Source organism: Hyaena hyaena, unplaced genomic scaffold, assembly GCF_003009895.1.
Source record: "Hyaena hyaena isolate Hyena2069 unplaced genomic scaffold, ASM300989v1 scaffold_274, whole genome shotgun sequence".
NCBI lineage: Eukaryota > Metazoa > Chordata > Mammalia > Carnivora > Hyaenidae > Hyaena > Hyaena hyaena.
This window is the reverse complement of record NW_024080907.1, coordinates 487,922-507,513: the sequence shown is the minus strand read 5'-3', so window position 1 is coordinate 507,513 and position 19,592 is coordinate 487,922. Positions and strand designations below refer to the sequence as shown.

Here is a 19,592-nt window from a genome sequence, read left to right as displayed (position 1 = left end):
CTCTTTCCATGTTTTAGCTATTGTAGAGAGTGCTGCTATGAACATTGGGGTACATGTGCTCCTATGCCTCAGCATTTCTGTATCCCTTGGGTAAATTCCTAGCAGTGCTATTGCTGGGTCATAGGGGAGTTCTACTGTTAGTTTCCTGAGGAACCTCCACACTGTTTTCCAGAGGGGCTGTACCAGTTTACATTCCCACCAACAGTGTAGGAGGGTGCCCGTTTCTCCACATTAGAATGATTACTTTTGATTCTCCATCCCCTTCTTCCCCCTTTTAGATTGAAAACTGCATAGTGTGATGGTTAATTTTATGTGTCAACTTGGCTATACCACAGTGTCCAGATACTTGTTCAAACATTATTCTATATGTTTCTGTGAAGGTGCTTTGGATGAAATCTACAGTTTAACTGGTGAACTCTATGTAAAGCAGTTAGTGTAAACCACTCCATAATGTGAGTGGGCCTCATTCAATCAGTTGAAGGCCTTAGGAGAACAAAGACTGACCTTCCCTGAGCAAGAAAGAATTCTACTAGCAGACTGCCTTTGATCTTGAACTGGAATTCTCCCCTGCATCAACCTGCAAGCCTATCCTGCAGATTTTGGACTTGCCAAGCCTCCACAATCACTTGAGCTGATTTCTTAAAAAAAAAATTCTCTTTGTGTGTGTGTGTGTGTGTGTGTGTGTGTACATCCCATTGGTTCTGTTCCTCTGGAGAACTGTGACCAATAGCCATACTCTTAAACTATTCTCTTAGTGATTATTCTAAAGATCATAAGATGTATTCTTGACTTATAAGAGTCTATTATTGTAACTTTTTTCCATCCTCCTAGATGATGAACAGATTTTAGAATGCTTGATTCCATTTACCTTCTCCTAACATATATACCATTATTGTACATTTTTAAATACAAAAGACATTAATATTATTGGATTATATAATTGATGTCAATATTCATTTAGATTTACCCATATATTTATCTTTTTTAAATTTTTTAAATGTTTTTTATTTATTTCTGGGAGAGAGAGGCAGCATGAGCAGGGGAGGGTCAGAGAGAGAGGGAGATACAGAATCTGAAGCAGGCTCCAGGCTCTGAGCTAGCTGTCAGCACAGAGCCCGACACGGGGCTTGAACCCATGAACTGTGAAATCATGACCTGAGCTGAAGTCAGATGCTTAACCAACTGAGCCACCTAGGCGCCCCCCCCCCTTTTTTTAAGTAGACTTCACACTCAGCACAGCCCAACAGGGAGAGTGAACTCATGACCAAGTTCAAAACCTCAGCTGATGATGCATAGGAGCACATGTACCCCAATGTTCATAGCACCACTCTCAACAATAGCTAAAACATGGAAAGAGCCTAAGTGTTCATCAACAGATGAATGGATCAAGAAGATGTGGTTTATCTATACCATGGAATACTATATGGCAATGAGAAACAATGAAATCTGGCCATGTGTAGCAACATGGATGGACCTTGAGGGTGTTATGCTGAGCGAAATAAGTCAGGCAGAAAAGGACAAATATCATATGTTTGCACGTATAGGAGGATTAGGAGGAACTTAACTGAGGACCATGGGGGAGAAGAAGGGGGGAAATAGTGGGGGAAAGGGAGAGAGGCAAACCATGAGAGACTCTTGACTGCTGAGAAACAAACTGAGGACTGATGGATGTGGGGGGGAGGGGGGAGATGGGCATGGAGGAGGGCACTTGTGGTGATGAGCACTGGGTTATATGGCAACCAACTTGACAATAAACTATTTGTAAGAAATAAATAAATAAATAAAAATAAAAATAAACAAAAACAAAACCTCAGCTGAGATCAAGAGTCAGACACTTAACTGACTGAGCCACCCAGGCACCTCATTACCCACATATTTATCATTTTAATTGATCTTAATTTCCTCATGTATCTCTAACCTTATTACAGCTGGGATCATTTTCCTTCTGCCCAAAGAATGCCACTGTGAATCTTCTGGTGACTATACTCTATTTTGTTTGTTTGAAAATTTCTTAATTTCACCTTCATTCTTAAAATATTTGCTTTTAGTTTTTTAACGTTATTGAGCCATCATTTTTTGGCTTCAAACTATTCTGTTATAAAGTCAGTTGTTAGTCTAATTATTGTTTCTTTAAAGATCAACTCTTATTTTCTCTAGTTATTCTCAAGATTTGTCTCTTTGTCTTTGGATTTTAGCAATTTTTCATGATGTATTGATGTATCAATTGTATGGATTAGAAATACACACATACACACACACACACACACACACACACACGAATTCTCTGTGGATTAATTCACATATCATTTCTGCCCATGAGTGTCTTTCCTTTCATTCTGGAATTCCATCTATGTGCGTATTAAACTTTATCATCATATCTTCTATGCGCTTTCTTTGTATTCTATATTTTCCATCCTTTTTCTTATGCCTCATTTTACATAGTTTCTTCTCACTTACCGTCTAGTTCACAAATTCTATCTTTATCTGTGTCTAATATGCTATTATAGCCATCACTGAGTCCTTATTTTCAGTTAGTGAATTTTTTGGTTCTAAAATTTTCATCTGATTATTTTCAAGTCTCTAGCTATCTGTCTAAATTTTGTTCTATTTACTTATACATGGAAAGCATTATTATTTTTATTTATTTATTTTTATTATTTATTTTATTTTATTTTTTGAGAGAGAGAGAAAGAGACAGACAGACAGAACACAAGCAGGGGAGGGGCAGAGAGAGAGAGGGAGCCACAGAATCTAAACCAGGCTCTAGGCTGTGAGCTGTCAACATAGAGTAGGATGCGGGGCTTGACCCCACAGACTGTGAGATCATGACCTGAGCCAAAGTTGGATGCTTAACCGACTGAGCTACCCAGCTGCCCTGAAATCACTGTTATTTTTAAAACTGCGTCTGATACTTTCACTATCTGGATCCCTTTAGCTCTGTTTTTGTTATTTGTTGTTTCTGTTGTTTTTCTTGTTTCTTTGTGTGACTGATTAGTTTTTATCAGGTATTAGACATAGTTTTTGCAAAATTGTACAAATGATTTGAAGCCTAGAATATTACCTTTACTCCAGAAAAAATTTCAGTTTGCTTCTGCCAAGGGTTTTGGGGGCATTAACTTAAAGGAATTACCCTAATCCAATCTCAGGGTTGAGATGATTTGAAACTGAGATGTCAAACCTTTACTTCTAGGATGCAGCCATTTGGATTCCGTGTTTAAAGCAAGTTCAACCAAGTCATCCTCCTTCTACCTTTGAACATCCTGAACTCTAATCACTATTCTCCATTCCTATTCATACTCTCAGCAACCCTCAGATCATGGCTTGGTAATTTCTATCTTGTTAGCTCTCTCATACCTTTGAGCTGATATTTTTAATATTTTGTTAAGTTTTTCTAGTGTCCTTAGTAGGAGAATTGTTACAAATTATTGAAAATACCAGAACTTACAGAGATGTAGGTACTATTAAATATACGTGGTTGCTCTTAGGAAGTACATTGTAAAAGGTCCTCAAAGGAAAAAAAATGAGACCGTCATTCAAATTCCATCTTTTTAGCCCCAAGAAGCAGACCACTACTTAGGGCTTTTGTATCCTACTCCTGGTATCCTGTAATTTGAGAAAAGTTACTTCTTTTATCAACAAACATTATTATTATTTTAAAATATTTGTTTATTTTGAGAGCAAGAGAATGAGAGTGAGCACCCAGGGAAGGGACAGAGAGAGAGGGAGAGACAGAATCCCAAGCAGGTTCCACATTGTCAGCACAAAGCCCAATGTGGGGCTTGATCTCACAAACCGTGAGTCAGATACTCAACCTGGGTGCCCCTGTTAACAAATATTATTGACTATCACCTCTGCTTCAAAAACTGTTCTAAGCAATTAGACCATAAGAATGAAAAAGTATGGGCATTGACCTTAAATGGCTTGAAGTCTACATTCCTTATTGGTAAACTGATTATTTTTAGAATCATCAAGTCATGATCAAAGAGTCTCTGTTAAATATATGTAATACAATGATAAATACATTTAAAATGTAAATGTGTATATTTGAGTTCCTATTATTCTTCAGTCTAAATATGAGGGTATTTCAAACAATATATTTTCTAATGTATTTGTCTTCCAGTAAAGTTTAAAGTAAAATAGTATTTTGGAGAGGGGTACCTGGGTGGCATAGTTGGTTGAGTGTCTGATTTTGGCTTAGGTCATGATCTCACAGCCCATAAGTTCAAGACCTGCATCGGGCCCTCTGCTGTCAACACAGAGCTCTCTTCTGATTTTCTGTCCCTTTCTCTCTCTGCCCCTGCCCTGCTGGTTCTCTCTCTCTCTCTCTCAAAATAAATAAACTAAAAAAAATTTTTTTTAAGTATTTTGGAGAATGAAGAATACAAACTTCACAGGAGATCTTAAATGCCAGGATCCTCTTTTTCCTAAAGAGTTAAGCTCTGGTTTCATAGCCTTTTTTCTCCTATATACTCTTGGGTAAAGCTACTCCCTCTGAATCATCATTAGTTTTAATCACAGCTTTTTCTTGATAGGTGTTCAAAGCCCTCTAAAATAGTCTTTAAATATACAAGTATCCCTGGACTCTAAACTATAGGTGACAGATTTCCTATGAGACCTGAGCCTTATCAGCAGAGATTATTTATTTATTTATTTTTTTAAAATTTTTTTAAAATTTTTTTTTATTTATTTCTAGGAGAGAGAGAGGGAGAGACAGCGTGAGCAGGAGAGGGTCAGAGAGAGAGGAGTCACAGACTCCGAAACAGGCTCCAGGCTCTGAGCTGGCAGTCAGCACAGAGCGTGACGCGGGGCTCGAACCCACGAACTGCGAGATCATGACCTAAGCGAAAGTCGGACGCTTAACCGACTAAGCCACCCAGGCGCCCCCAGCAGAGATTATTTAAATGTGCCAGTCTCTCTACTAAATTGGTCATAGACAGGACCAGCAGAGAGATCTTAGTGGATGCCAATGCAGTACTTCCATTATTTGACCTTGTACAAGTTACATACCTGTTCTGAATTTGTTTTGCATCCATGATAAACTGGGCTCCTAGATGACATATCTTAAAAATATATATTAATTCCAGCTCTCAAATTCTGTGATTCTTCTAGAGTTGAGAAGGACTGCTTGGTCACCTGAGTTTAGATTAGAAGGAAAAATAGAAACCGAAGTTCAATATATCAAGTAAAATACTATTATAGTAATCTGTAAGGAGATGAAGACCCTTATGATATTAGTGACCACCATGGTCAGCAGATCTAAAACAAGACTAACGAATGAGGAGGCTGTAGCTTTCCAGAAGCCACCTCCTCTTAATCTTCCCTTCCTCCTTTTCTCCCGTTCTACTACACTCTTCCTCCAGGAACTTCCTTCGATTTGTCCACATGAGGGGGCAACAGTGATCCTTCTGAAGGGAGAAAATGCATCAACTCTTGCTTCTATAAAGCATATAGTACATTTGGCGTGTGGCCGCTTACTCTAAATGCAGTTATGAGGGCTTTCAAATAGAACTAGTAGATGATTTCGGACAAATCATATAGACACAGTATTTTCATCTATGGAATGATGCCTCTAATTAATTCTGTGTCTCTCTCATCCCCAGAGCTTGACTTGTTTTTATTGTCAGTAGGCAGCTTGTTTCATACTCAGCTCACCTGACTCACAGCCCCACACACAGTGAATATCCAGTTAACATACATTGTTCAGGAAAAAAATTGAATTTTTTCATCCATCAGTCACTGTGCAGGTCTCTTTCACACACCTTTACTTTTAACTCATTCAGCACATTTGTGATATAGGCATCACTACTCTAGCTTTTTAAGATGTAGATAAAGATATTTAGAAATTTAGTGATCAGGATAATTTTAGTAAAATGGAGCCTTAGTTCTGCCACTTCTGTCAGCTTATTTTTCTAAGCCTTAGTTTTCTTCTCTGTAAAGTGGGAATTTGTAAGATTTAGGGCAGGGTTTTAGCAAAAAAAAAAAAAAAGAGAGAGAGAGAGAAAGTTCCCAAATGGAACATTGTTTTATTAAAAAAGTATTTTACATTTACCTGAAATTCTGATTTGGGGCACTCCTGTATTTTATCTGGCAGCACTATCTTAGCATTATGTTTGATAATGCATGTAAAGAACTTACCTCAGTCCCTAGCACTTAGTGAGGGCTCAGGAAATGCGATGCTTATTAAAATTTTGATGTTTCCAAAGTCCTTTTTTTTCACCACAAACACGCTGTGCTCAGTTTCCACTTAATATATCAGTCAAGCGAGTGTGATATTACTTTAAGTTCATATTAATGCTCTGCCGTTCCCACAGCGCTTTCAAAGCCTGGCCAATGGCGGAAAGCTCTTGGGGAAACCCACAGAACGAAGCTCGGGCTGTTGGGGGTCGTCGCGCACTCCCAGCACTGGATCCTCCGGCCGACGAGCCAGGAAGGCCACCCTAGCCCCGCCCCCGAGCCTTTTCGGCCACTCAGCGGCCCCGCCGCGCTCCGCTGCACTCCTATAGGTCCTTCCAGGACAGGCGAGGCCTTTCCATTTTTCCCGCCTTCCCGGCCCCTCCTCAGCCCGAAACCGGCACTAGCCCACCACGTCTCCGCCCTGCCTTCCGTGCGAACCCCGCCCTTCCGGACACCGCGTCGCCCTTCCTTCCCCACCCACAGTTCAGGGCTGCTTGCGAGGTACCGGACCCGCCCTTAGGTACGAGGTGGGAGGGGACACCGAAGGGCGGACCGAGCCCCCTTCGGAGGAGTCGCGAGAGGCGGGGACCGGAGGGAGGGGCGGGGCTAATCTCCTTGGCGCCTCGTTGCCATGGCAGCGAGGGAGGGTGCAGGGAGGGGGAGGAAGCGAGCGGGAGGGGGATGTGGTGCTGCCGCGGCCGCCACCGCAGCTGCCGCTGCCTGCTCTTTGCCGCGTCTTCCCGGAGGCGGCTGCTGGAAGCCGCCGGGAGCAGCTGCGGTGCTCTGCCATATTGTGTCTTCCCCTGCCCGTTCCTCGCTTCCCCGCTGCGGCGGCAGAGCAGACGGTGAGTTCCAGCGGAGTAGCGCCCTCCTGGGCCGGCGTTGCTGGGCGTCCGCGCTCCCCGCCCCGGCCCGCGGCGCAGTTCCCGGGCGCGGAGGCAGCGCGTGCGGCCGGCTCCCGGCGTGGGGCGCGGAGGCGGCTGTCCCGTGACGCGCCCGGACATTTTTGTCCTGTGAGGAATTGGCGCCGGCACGGGGTTCTCCCCTGCGCGCGGCTTGGGTCCTGTGTGGACTCCCGGGGGGCGTCGAACTGAGCGGAGCGCGGCCCCGTGAGGAGTTAGGAGTTTTTCGTGAGAGGTAATGACCGCCCAGGAGCGGGTGTCGTCTGGCGGAAACCGCTGCGAGGGGTGCCGGCTCTTAGGGAAGGTTCGGAGGTGGCTCCGGGCACGCTTAGGGTGCATCTGCTGTTAGAGGAAGTGCCCCAAACCCCTCGGGAGTGTGTGCGGCGCCCCTCCCCCGCCTCGAAGTGGAGCGAGACGTGCGGGGCGTGGAGTCCTGGTCCGGCCCCAGGCGGACTGACTGGGCCCAGCCAAGTAGTGCCCGGGGAGGCGCCGGCCGCTGCCTGGAGTGAACTTCAAGCCCAGGAATTGCCGGGCGTTCGGGGGACAGGGGCGGGTCCCGGATGTGGGGGTGGCCGATCCTGGCGCACTCTGGCCCCTCCTCCAGCGGGCGCCTTGGGGGCCTCTCGGGGTGTCTGTCTTGTTGGGGTGGTAGTTCTAGGGTTTTCAGCGGGGCAATATGGACACTTCCTTTTCGCTGCCTCTCTCGGGCCCTTAGTTATCTCGGTCCTGTCTTCTGTCTGGGGGCGGGGGAGGGGCGGTGAAAGGTTTTGAGGGCGTGTGCGAGGCTCCTCACCTTTCTGGGTTCGCCCCACCACAGCAGCGGCTAGTTTGAAAACCCCGGAGGACGGAGGGAGTCGGGGAAGAAGCCCCTGTGCGTGGTCCTTCATCCTCCACAGTTACTCAACTCCACCCCTTTTACCCCTCTGCAGAATGCGAGTGTTTCCACCTTAGCTCGCGGGAGTGAGAGTAGTGAATTCAGTGGGGTAGTACTCGGGATCTTCTTGGACCTGATTTCTGCTTTAAGGTCTCTTTAAAAGCAGCCCCTGTACTGCGTTTTCACCTTACAGAAAAAAAAAAAAAGTCTTAGCGTGCACAGAAACGGCACGGTCTTTCTTCTACCCCAACTCGGAGGTGGAGGGTGGAGGGCAGTTCTTTATTTCCAGGTTTATTTGTGCTGTTTTCCCTGTCTTCCTTTTGATTGTGACAGCCACGTGGCCGGCTGACTAGAGTGCCCGAGCGCCACTAGGTCTGTGGCTTCACTGGTAGCCAGGAGCTTTGTAATCGTGCTGTAGCCTTGCATCCACATTTATTTTGGTGTTTTCTGAATGAGGAAGTGGAAAAAGCTGAACTGTTCATGTCTATCTCTGTTCCATCTGAATTGTCAGACTTACCTGTTTCCTTGAAGTCCTTGTAGGGTATATATCGACGTTTTTGCCTTTCTCTGCTGTTTTGATGATTCATCTGTAAAATCTCAGCAGTGTTAGGTACCACTAAAGGAGTGGTGGAGAATAGAGTAGTACATTATGGAGTTTCCCAACTCTGGAAGAATATCGTTTGTATTTCAGAACCATTAGTGAGAGGTTCTAATGCAGTCAGAAATCATCACATTCTGGAATATTTCTTGTTGAGTTTTTTAAGTCTTATTTTTTTCTTTTTATATAAAAATGTGACCTGAAAGAATATAGACAAATTATGAGTGAAAATACTTGTTTAGGGATAAAATAAATACTCGTTTGACGTGTGTGTGCGCTTTCTTAAGCTCTGTTTGAAAACGTATGAACGGGTAATGTGAATGTTAACATGAACAGATTTTATTTTAAGGAGTGAAATTTAATTTTGAGAATATATGAAAGTAAAGGATCAAAGAGTTGAAGATTTGAAAATCCAGACTTTTGGAGAGTTTGGAAAATTTTAGAATTTAAATGTAATCTCTGGATACTAACGCATGATAGGTCATTTTGTGAATGCTTTGGTGGATCTGAATTATTTCTGCAACATATGATTTTATTTGGATCAGTTTTACTTGAATAGTACTAAGCCACAGGAAGCATTTAAAATGTGTAAAAGAATTATGTAGAGAAGTTATAGCAGCACCATTTATTAGAATTTAATTATGCCTTAACAGTGGTTCTGAATCAATGAAGTTAATAGATAAAAAGATTGGAGAGGCTTCATTGCCAGAAAGATAATGCGATTGAGAAATGACTATTATGTGCTGACCACTGAGAGCAATGCTTAGTTGAGAAAGAAAAGTAAATGTGATGATGAAATGCTTATATAAAACAGGAAGCACTGAAAACATATGCCGTAAGTTAACGACGTTATTAGGGGATCCAACTATGGAATGAAACTTTAAAAAGTGCCCTCCAAACTTGACGGAGGACCAAGGGGGAGAAGAAGGGCGGAAATGGTGGGGGAAAGGGAGAGAGGCAAACCATGAGAGACTCTTGAATGCTGACAAAAACTGAGGACTGATGGATGTGGGGGGGAGGGGGGGATGGGCATGGAGGAGGGCACTTTGGGGATGAGCACTGAGTGTTATGTAGAAACTAATTTGACAATAAACTATTTGTAATAAAAAAAAAAAAAAGTGCCCTCCAAGTAGGACTTGTTCTTATGGTAGCTTATTGCTTAGCTGTCCTAGTATGTGTGTGTATGTGTTGCTTTTAGATTGTTTCCTTTTTAGTAACTGGGTTTTACATAAATGCAAAAGTCCTCCAAAAATAAAATTTTGAGGGCCCAAAGCTTTGCTGATTTCTTAGGGAAGAAATGGAGGTCTTTGATTTGATCCCTATTTGGTTGAAGAGACTAGGTTAACACTAGTGAAAATTTAAGAATTTATTGTGTAAGAAGATGTAATTAGGAGTTAAATTGTATAATGAAGGCAAGTGGTGTAAGGCTTAAAAGGAAAAGGAACCTAGAGGGTTTAAGAAGTTAGGGGAGGCTTCTTAGAGAAATAAAGCTCTTACTTTCTAAAGTCTAAAATTATGTTACTCCCATTGGGTTAATCTTTCTGAAAATTGTTTCATTCATTTGTCAAGCATAAATTGTATTACCCTTTATATCAAATATGAATACCAAATTTCTTCTCAGGACTTTTCAAACTTTGGTCCTTGTTTAATCCCATCTTCCACTAATCTTCAGGAATTGTTCTTTATTCACTACTACAATGTGATATAACAATTTTACTTCTTATCTTTGCTGGTGTAATAATATTTTTCTGTTGGAAATATACCTGCACACATCTTCTTAACCACTGAAGAAATACTCAAGCTTGAGTCTTGGCTGCCTGAGAGCCTTAGAATCATAGAATTTTAGACCTGCCTTTACCTCTGCAACTGAAAATTCTTTACCTTTTTGAATAGCATGTAATTCTTTTGGCTGTAGCATTCTATGCTGCCTTGTTTTCACTTAATAAATACTTTTTGAGCACTTCCCATTTGCCAAGCACTGTTATAGGAACTGAAGGTACCACTTTGAATAAGACAAATTCCTATGTTCCTTTTTTTAATGTTTATTTATTTGTTTTTTGTGGGGGAGGGAAGAGAGAGAATCCCAGACAGGCTCTGCACTATGTGTGCAGAGCGTGATGCAGGGCTCAGTCTTATAAAATGTGAAATTGTGAGATCATGACTTGCACTGAGCCACCCAGGTGCCCCTCCTGTGTCCTTTGTTAGTCATCTTTTTAGGGTTTTTCCCCCCACATTTATATATTTTTGAGTGACAGAGCATGATGGGGGGCGGGGGAGGGGGTTGATATAGAATCTGAAGCAGGCTCCAGGCTCTGAGCTGTCAGCACAGAGCCCACAAAGGGGCTTGAACTCACGGACCCTGAGATCATGACCTGAGCCAAATTGGACCCTTAACTGACTAAGCCATCCAGGTGCCCCCCATCCTTTTAGGTTTTATCGCCCCAAGAAGATTACAAAGTCTTTGACCACCCAAAAGAGTCTTATTTTCCTGGGTATATGTGATATGCTTCATGAGTATTGAGTTATTTTTTGAATAAAGGAAAGGCAAGACTTACAGAATGAGGTAGAAAGATGGATGGAAAGTTTTACAAGTGAAGGGTAAAAGTGCATAACCAATTATGGACGGCTTTAAAAGTATCACTTCTGAATTTAAATATGGTTTAGTACCAAAAAAAGATAATATTTGAGCCTAGGAATATAATAAAATCCTTATTTGAGGAAGGTTCATTTGACAGCAGTGTTAATAGTAATTATTAACTATGGGCATGGGAAGGAAAGAGATCTCCTGAAAAAAATCTTTGAGAGGGAGGTTTGGGAGGGAAGCATCATCAAAATGGTGTTTAGTTAGTTGAGTGTAAGGTGTATGAGAGAAAGTAAGGGGAATATGACCTTTAGTGACTAAAGATTAGAGATGTGGGATAGTCACTTCAATATAGAAGTGACAGCAAGTGTTTATGAATTTTTGTCATAGAGTTAATGAAATGTTGAGGACTAAGAATGATACTTAGGGAAGCTAAAATTCAAAGGGATTTGCTTTGATTTTATGTAACTTCATAATTAATACTATAGACTTGTATAATGCCTACATTTTTGGAAAAGTTGCGGGGTAGTACACAGAGTATACCTCATTCAGTTTTCATTACTGTGAACTTCTTGTTACTATGGTACATTTGCCATAACTAAGGAAACAAAATTGCTACATTTCTAATAACTAAACTACATACTTTATTCAGATTTCTCTAGTTTTTCCCTAGTGTTCTTTTCCTGTTCCAGAATTGCAAGTTCTCAGACTTTTCTTGTTTTTGAGGACTGTGACAGTTTGGGGGAGTACTAGTCAGAAATATTAGAGGATGTCCTTCAGTTGAGATTTGTCTAAGATGTGAGGGGATAAATGATTCCTAATGATTAGACTGGAGTCCTAGGTTTTAGGGAGGAAGACAACAGAGGTGAAGTGTCATTCTCATCACATTACTCTAAGGACACATAATAACAATATGATAAAATTGATGATAATCTTGATCACTCTTTGAGGGCTTTGCCAAGTTTTCACCCCCTTCCCTTCCATACTCTACCCTTTGAAAGAAAGTTGCTATGCATATTCCATGTTCAAGGCCTTAACCTAATTATGATTCATGTTTTTTATTTCCATCAATATAATTTGCTTTTCTATAAATATTTAAAGTTGGATATACATTTATTGAGCATCTACTGTATTTATGCACTAAGACTGTAGTGGTGAGCAAGAGATGTCATTTCTACTTTTCTGGAATCTGTCTGTTACAAACATAAAATGGAATTTATCTCCTCACATAGATTTTAATTTCACTGATGGTTGTAAACATAATGTTACTATATGGCTTCAAAGGCTAAATAAATCTCAATACTTAAGTAGTCATTTAGAAGATACACTTATTATACACTTGTCATAAAGGTTGAATATATGTACCACAAAAATAACTGCCTTTTTGTAACAACACATATAACAAAAATTACTTTGATTCTCCCCAAATAGATGTATTCCTGTTAAATTACCATTAATTATCCTCATATTCTGTAAAGTTTGCAGATTGATAAGAAAATTCTTGGCTTTTTTTTTCTTTAAATACTATTTATTTTGAGAGATGTATATGCATGGGAGAGGGGCAGAGAGAGAATCCCAAGCAGGCTCTGTGCTGTCAGAGCATAGCTGGAGGCTTCATGGCCTGAGCTGAAATCAAGAGTCGGATGCTTAATCCACTGAGCCACCCAGGAGCCCCAGAAAATTTTTGGCTTCTTGATTGTACTTTAATAGTTATTTGGTGCTTTTGCCACTTAGAAGTGGTCTGGAAGGTATATTGGGGAAATCATATGGGGAAAAGAACAGACCCTGTGTTCTCCCCCTGTGAGAGGCTGTGATTATTTATTTATGGAAAGTAAATGAAGTTGAAGAAAATAAACATGAAAGTTTTGAAAGTGATGATGAACTTTGTTGGGGGAAGTCACTGTATACTTAATAGAAGACTGATGCCATTCTAACATTGGGAATGTTATTGAGAATATTATTAATAAAACAGTACCGATTTTATTGGACAATAAAATTTGTTTAAAGACTTCTTGAATGAGAATTTCAGTTATTTTTTTCTAGAGGAGAGCAAGAATTCCCAAGCAGGCTCGGGTGCTGTCAGTGCAGAGCCCGAGACAAGGTTCTCTCCCACAATCGTGAGATTGTAACTTGAGTCGAAATCAAGAGTTTGATGCTTAATGACACCCAGGTGACCTTAAGATAGTAGACTTTTAACTCATCATCCTGCTTGCCAAATATAAGGATAAAATATTGTAAGAAATTGGTCTCTTAGTTTGCTATATCATTTTACTACATTGGTTTGAAGATTATTCCAAAAGCATTTTGTTACTGTTTTCCATTGATATGTAGTAGTAGTTTTAAATTAATCTGTGGTTTTTTATTTTCCTAAATTCCTTTTTTATCCTTTTTTACTGTAAAATAAAGTGTAGAGACAGAAAACAAAGGTGTGACTTAGTGAATTATGAAACCAACACCCATGTAACCATCTTCCAGGTTAAAGGAGAGAATTTCTCCAGCCACCTTAGAAGCCCTTCCATGTATGCTTCTTCTGAAACATAACTCCTTTCCTTCAGAAAATAACTACTATCCAGACTTTTTGAAAATTGCTTGATTAAATTTCTTTTTTGTTTTATTACTAAGTATGTATCCCTAGACACTATACTTAAGCTTGCATGCACCCTTCCTTCCTTTTGATTTTTTTTTGTTTTCTTTTCACCTTGTGTTTTTCTTAAGACTTTATCTTTTATGTTTATTTTTTCTTGTACTTCTTGAACTTAAGTCTTCATTCCTGAAATGGTTTTTCCCTTTTATTTCGGAGTCTTTCTTGAATTCTGTCATTTTTTTTTCTGAGCTTTTAAAATTTTGATATATATTTTTTCTTTCCTGTCTTATATAATTTTTTAAGTTCATTTTGAAATAGAAGCTCATTTTTATCTTTTCTGTGAGCATCTCTGGCATGCTTTCAATGTCTGTAGGATGTTATTTTATTCCTTTTTTTCTTTTATTTATTACTTTTTGTGTCTGGTGTGGCAAATACGCTTAACATGAGATCTGCCCTGTTAAAAAATTTTTAACTGTACAATACAATATTGTTAACAGGAGGCACTGTGTTGTACAACAGATCTCTAGGACTTATTCATCTTGCATAATGGAAACTTTATACCCATTGAACAACTCCCATTTCCCCCTCTCCCTTGCTTCTGAGTTTGACTGTTTTCCTGTTTCTTTTTTCTTATAACTTTGTATGATATTCAACCTCAATACTTTGACTTGTTTCTTTATATGAAAATAGTTTTCTTGAACGTCTAGGAAGAGGTATAATTCTTCTGACTTTAGAGTTCTCTTTTATTGGTTTTGTGCATCATTAAAAAGAATGGTAATGGATCTCTGAGATTTCCTGGCTCTGTTTTACTCTGACACTTCTATATTTGGACCTTCTCTTTTCTTTTTCTTGTTTGTCCCTAACCTGCCCAATTTTGTTTTCACTCAGCACTTTCTCTTAAGTATAAGGTCTGTCTTGGAAGATAGCTCCGAGTGTCAGTTTCAAACATTCTAAGGGGACTAGACTGCTATAGGCTTATAGGCCTTACTGTGAACCACTTGCACCTACTACTACTGGAGTAATTTTAGCTTCTCTCAGCGCTTGCCGCTGAATACCTTTTGGCTGTTTTGTGCTTCTGTTCTCAAGTTCCTCAGATACCTCCTTGCTTCCCTCTGCTTTTTCTCACTTAGACACCAATAGAAAACAGGTTGAGGGCAGAGTAGGGAGGAAAAGGTTGGAGCTGTTGATGGTTTGTTTCAGTCCTTTGTATTAATAGAGTTTGTGGTGAGACTATCAAATAGTTTTGTTGTAAAAATTACCCATGGTTTTTGGGTTTGCTCTCTAGTTGCTCTGTGTAAAGATTCACAAGGACTTAAAAATTTGCTGCCACCATTGCTGCCTTTTTCCATAATCCTCTTCCTGATAATTATAATTTGGAGAATGGTTATATCTTTTTTCCCCCTAAAATCTTGGCAAAAAAACTTATTTCTTCTAAAATTAATGCCACGTAATGCTGTCCACTGATTTTACGTGTCATAGCACTCTGATTATTGCTCTGATTATTTCTTCTTAGTTGAGAGAGCATTTCAAAGTCTATTAAAGATCCTTTGGGAAATTGTGTAAGGGTCATGAGACTATCTCTCTGTTGCAAATACACAAGTGTTAGTGCTTTGGCATTTAATGCTTTAGCTCTTTCCAATATTTAAAAGCTAACCTACATTATTTATACCTAAGGCCATTCTTACATTATGGAGAAAAAATTGGTTACAGTTTTGAGAACTTATTTGTTGATGTTCCTTTATATAAATGTAGTTATTCAGAAATACAAAATAATCAAAGTTTAATGGGATACTCTCTTGATATTTAGAAGAACAGAAAGATTCAAATAATTTGTACAAGGTGAAGATACTCATTTAACAAATAGCAAATGCTTAATATACATTAGGAATCAGATACATGTATGTAAATAATTGCAGTGTGAGACATACGCTGCAAGACATAGATTCAAGAGTACTGTGGAAACACAGAGAGTAGGAACCAACTTTCCCCAACAAGTTGGATTAGGTGAGGTGAATTTTTTAGTTATTATGGAGGTTAACTAATGGTGTATCCTTACTGTTAATAAACTCATTATCTCTATTTTTATAAACTTTTCTGTTAATAGTGCTTCATACAAATAGTTTTACTATAGACTTCCTTCAGTTACTACCTCAAAATAGCATGTTGTTCAGATGGAATTAAAATAATTAATGCTTAAAACATTTTCTGATACTATTTTGCAAATACTTCCTAAGTGGAGAACTAAAATTTAAGTGAAAGGCTCGTAAAGCAGAATGGAAAACATGGTATCTAACATATTTTTCTGTACTTGAATGTTAACTACTCAGTAAATATTTTTTAATGAATGTCACATTTCACCTTTCAGTTTTTGTTCCATGTAGTTTGATAAAAATCTCCTTTGTTTAGTTGAAAAAAATTAGCAATATGGTATTATTTGGGCTTTGCATATCTAATGTAGTTGGCAGCAAGTGACAGCCGTGTTATACTTAAAGTACTCTACTTAGGGTTGTTGTGTCCATTATATTCTATTCTTTTTGGGTTTGTTTTTAGCCTTGAGTAAGTCCTTTATAAGGTATAGAACTTTAGTGTTTATAAAGTGGTTTCATTTCTGTTGTATTAACAGAAATAATCACAGTAAAAAAAAAAAGGACGAAAATGTAGTTGGAAGTAGTAGGAGAGATAAACATCTTTAAAAGTAGTTCAGGTGGTAATTACATAGAAGAATTGTCATTAGGGTTTGGGCTGAATGGTGTTTGGGAAGGTAGACAATCCAGGTGTTAGAATAGCTGGAAGCAATAATTTAAATAGAGAAATGCACAGGAAGTATTTGGACAGGGTTAGTCTAGTTTGGACTAACTTCCAGTAGAGGAAGTACTATCAATGATAGTATGTACTTTTTTTCAGTCTTTTGTAGTTAATGGAGCAGTCTGGGCAGGGTGGCAAGCTAGTGAAGAATGTGAGCTGTTGGAGCCATACTCCTTTAGAGTTTGTGATAACAGGCATACCATTTACCTCTTTTTATCTGTTTCCACATATAAAATAGACACTAATAATAGCATTTGCCTGGTAGAGTTGTTATGAAGTTTAGAACAATTCCTGGTATCAGTAATCATTCAGTGAATGTTTTTATATAAGAAAATACTAGCTCTCTTATTTACATAAATCATGTGTACGTGGCTTATGCAAGCACACATAGGAAATACACATATGGGTAGGATATAGGTCTTACCATGTATATATATCTACAGGAAAGCTATTAATATTTGAATTTCAGTTTTTAGTAATACTTAGATTAGTATAGAACAAAAATCCAACCATCTCATTTTACAGATGTCCAAGTTATGTGGTTGCAGAGCTAGAACCAAGATCTGACACTCAGTGAATATTTGAGCATTAAACAAAACAGACAACCAGCTCTGCCATTATTCAGCTTTGAATCAGTTAGGAAGGATATGTATTAAGCCATCTCAGGTGCAATAAATGTTATCAAAAAGTATAGGATATTATGGAAAGGCAGAACTTAGGGCCCTCTCTAGTCTGGGATGTGGAGAAGGTTCCCCTTACAATTTTATTTTACATTTTATTTTTTATGAAAGCATACATGCAAGTGGGGATAGGGGAGCTGGGAAGGGAAGAGAATTTCAAGCATGCTCCATGCCTAGCACAGAGCCCAACGTGGAACTCCATCTCACAACTATGAAATCATGACCTGAGCCAAAATCAAGAATCTGAGGCTAGGATGCTCAACTTCCTGAGCCACCCAGGCACCCTTCCCTTAAGATTTTAAAGCTGGGATGTGAATGACAATAGCAGCCAGGACTAGGTGAAATGAAGAGTGTATCAGGCAAAGGAAGTAACATTTGTAAAGGCCCTGAGGGGAGGAGAAAGCATGGCCTATTCAGACATCTAGAGTGGGGAGAACCAGGGGAAGAGTGGCAAAAGATGTGGTCAGATAAGTTAGTTAGGGGTGTCATGCCAGATCTTATATACCACGTAAAAGACTTTGCATTTGGATTTAAGAGCCCCATTGTTGGATAAAGCAAGAAAGGGACCTTGTCAGATTTGCATTTTATAAAATTATTCTATATTGTAGAGAGCAAATTGAGAGGATCAGGCATAATTGCAGGGAGACTAATTATAAGGATATTGTCAGGGTGCCTGGGTGGCTCAGACACTTGAGTGTTCAACTCTTGATTTTTAGCTCAGGTCATGATCCCAGGGTCATGGGATTGAGCCCTATGTAGGGCTCTGCACTGGGCATGGAACCTGCTGAAGATTTTCTCTCTCTAAAGTAAAACGAAAACAAAATAAAAAGATATTGTCAGAGTCACTGCATATTTTCATGCAGAACACGGTTATTAGGAGTACTATGCATATAGATTACTGTTATAGTGACCTAGATGAGAAATGATACTGCTCTGCACTATTGTCATAACTGTGAAGGTGAAAAAGATGGGCAGATTTCAGATTCAATTATTTCTCCAAAGTCTATCCCCAGACCAGATCTCTCTCCTCAACTTTAGATCACATATATCCCAAATGACCATTGTATTTGAATATCTCACAAGCCAGACTCAACAGGTCAAAACAAAATACACAAGCACACCTCCACAAACACCGATCTGCCTCCAAGAAGAAAAGGAGCCATTTTGCTGTCAGTATCCTCTGTATTACAAATGGAATTCATACATTCGGTGGCTGATCCTATCTACTAGTAGCGACATCTAGACTTTTTAACTATGTATAGCTACAGTTGATTTGGTTGTAGGAATATAATTTAGGTTATATTCCATGTACATTTATTTAGGAACTTGAATGTTTATTAGGTTAAGTGTTACTTTTTTAAATGCCCTGGAGGGGTGCCTGAGTGGCTCAGTTGGTTGAGCATCAATCAGACTTTGGCTCAGGTCATGATCTCACGGTTCGTGGGTTCGAGCCCCGCGTCGGGCTCTGTGCTGACGGCTAGCTCAGAGCCTGGAGCCTGTTTTAGATAACTGTATCTCCCAGTCTCTCTGACCCTCCCCTGCTCATGCTGTCTCTCTCTCTCAGAAATAAAACATAAAAATTTTTTTAATAAAAAAAATAAAATACCCCGGAGATAGCCTATTTAATAACCTAAATATCTCTGATAATAAAGATATTTAGCATAAATATATTTATTTAGCATAAATATATTTTATTTCAGTAATTACACATAGAGGGTTAGTTGAGTCTTTTTAAAAAATTTTTTTTTTTCATTTATTTTTGAGAGAGTGCAAGCAGGGGAGGGGTGAGGAGGGGGACAAAAGATCCCAAGCAGGCTCTGCACTGACAGCAGTGAGCCCAGGTGTCACCAGGTGCCCCAGAGGGTTAGTTGAGTCTTATTTAAAATGTATTTACTTTTAGGGGTGCCTGGGTGGCTCAGTCAATTGAGTCGGATTTCAGGTCAGGTCATAGTCACATGGTATATGAGTTTGAGCTCCGTGTCATCGGGCTCTGCGCTTACGCTCAGAGCCTGGAGCCTGCTTCACATTCTGTGTCTCCCTCTCTCTCTGCTTCTCCCCTGCTTGCATACGTGCACAGTCTCTCTCCCAAAAATAAACAAACATTTAAAAAACTGACTTTTAATCATACTTTTAATTAATCATACTTTTGTGTTGTTTTTAGAATGACAAATCAGTATATTAGGGGCTCCTGGATGGCTCAGGTGGTTAAAGCACCAACTTGGGCTCAGGTCATGATCTCACCGTCTGTCAGGCTCTATGCTGACAGCTTGGAGCCTGGAGCCTGCTTTGTATTCTGTGTCTCCCTCTCTCTCTTGGCCCCTCTCTCACTAGCTCTCTCTCTCAAAAATAAAATAAAACATTAAATTTTTTAAAAAATCAATATATTGAATCAAC

The 19,592-nt window shown here is 39.7% G+C and overlaps 1 protein-coding gene and 1 long non-coding RNA gene across 3 annotated transcripts in view; one reads left to right on the top strand and one right to left on the bottom strand.

Annotated features, from left to right (window-relative positions):
- The window catches only part of LOC120241034, a 76,389-nt gene extending 69,930 nt beyond the window's left edge, over nt 1-6,459 (bottom strand). The window contains exons 1-2 of the long non-coding RNA XR_005530817.1: nt 6,136-6,459; nt 5,008-5,133 (exon numbers count right to left, since the gene is read on the bottom strand). This is a non-coding gene — a long non-coding RNA (uncharacterized LOC120241034). The remainder of the gene's footprint in view (nt 1-5,007; nt 5,134-6,135) is intronic.
- A 387-nt stretch (nt 6,460-6,846) lies between these two features.
- The window catches only part of FOXN2 (forkhead box N2), a 60,058-nt gene continuing 47,312 nt past the window's right edge, over nt 6,847-19,592 (top strand). The window contains exon 1 of one of the 2 annotated variants that reach the window (XM_039245943.1): nt 6,847-7,019. The gene's annotated coding sequence lies outside the window, so the exon portion shown is untranslated. Of the gene's footprint in view, nt 7,020-7,049; nt 7,312-19,592 lie in introns of those variants that run through there. The other variant, XM_039245944.1, reaches the window with a different exon arrangement.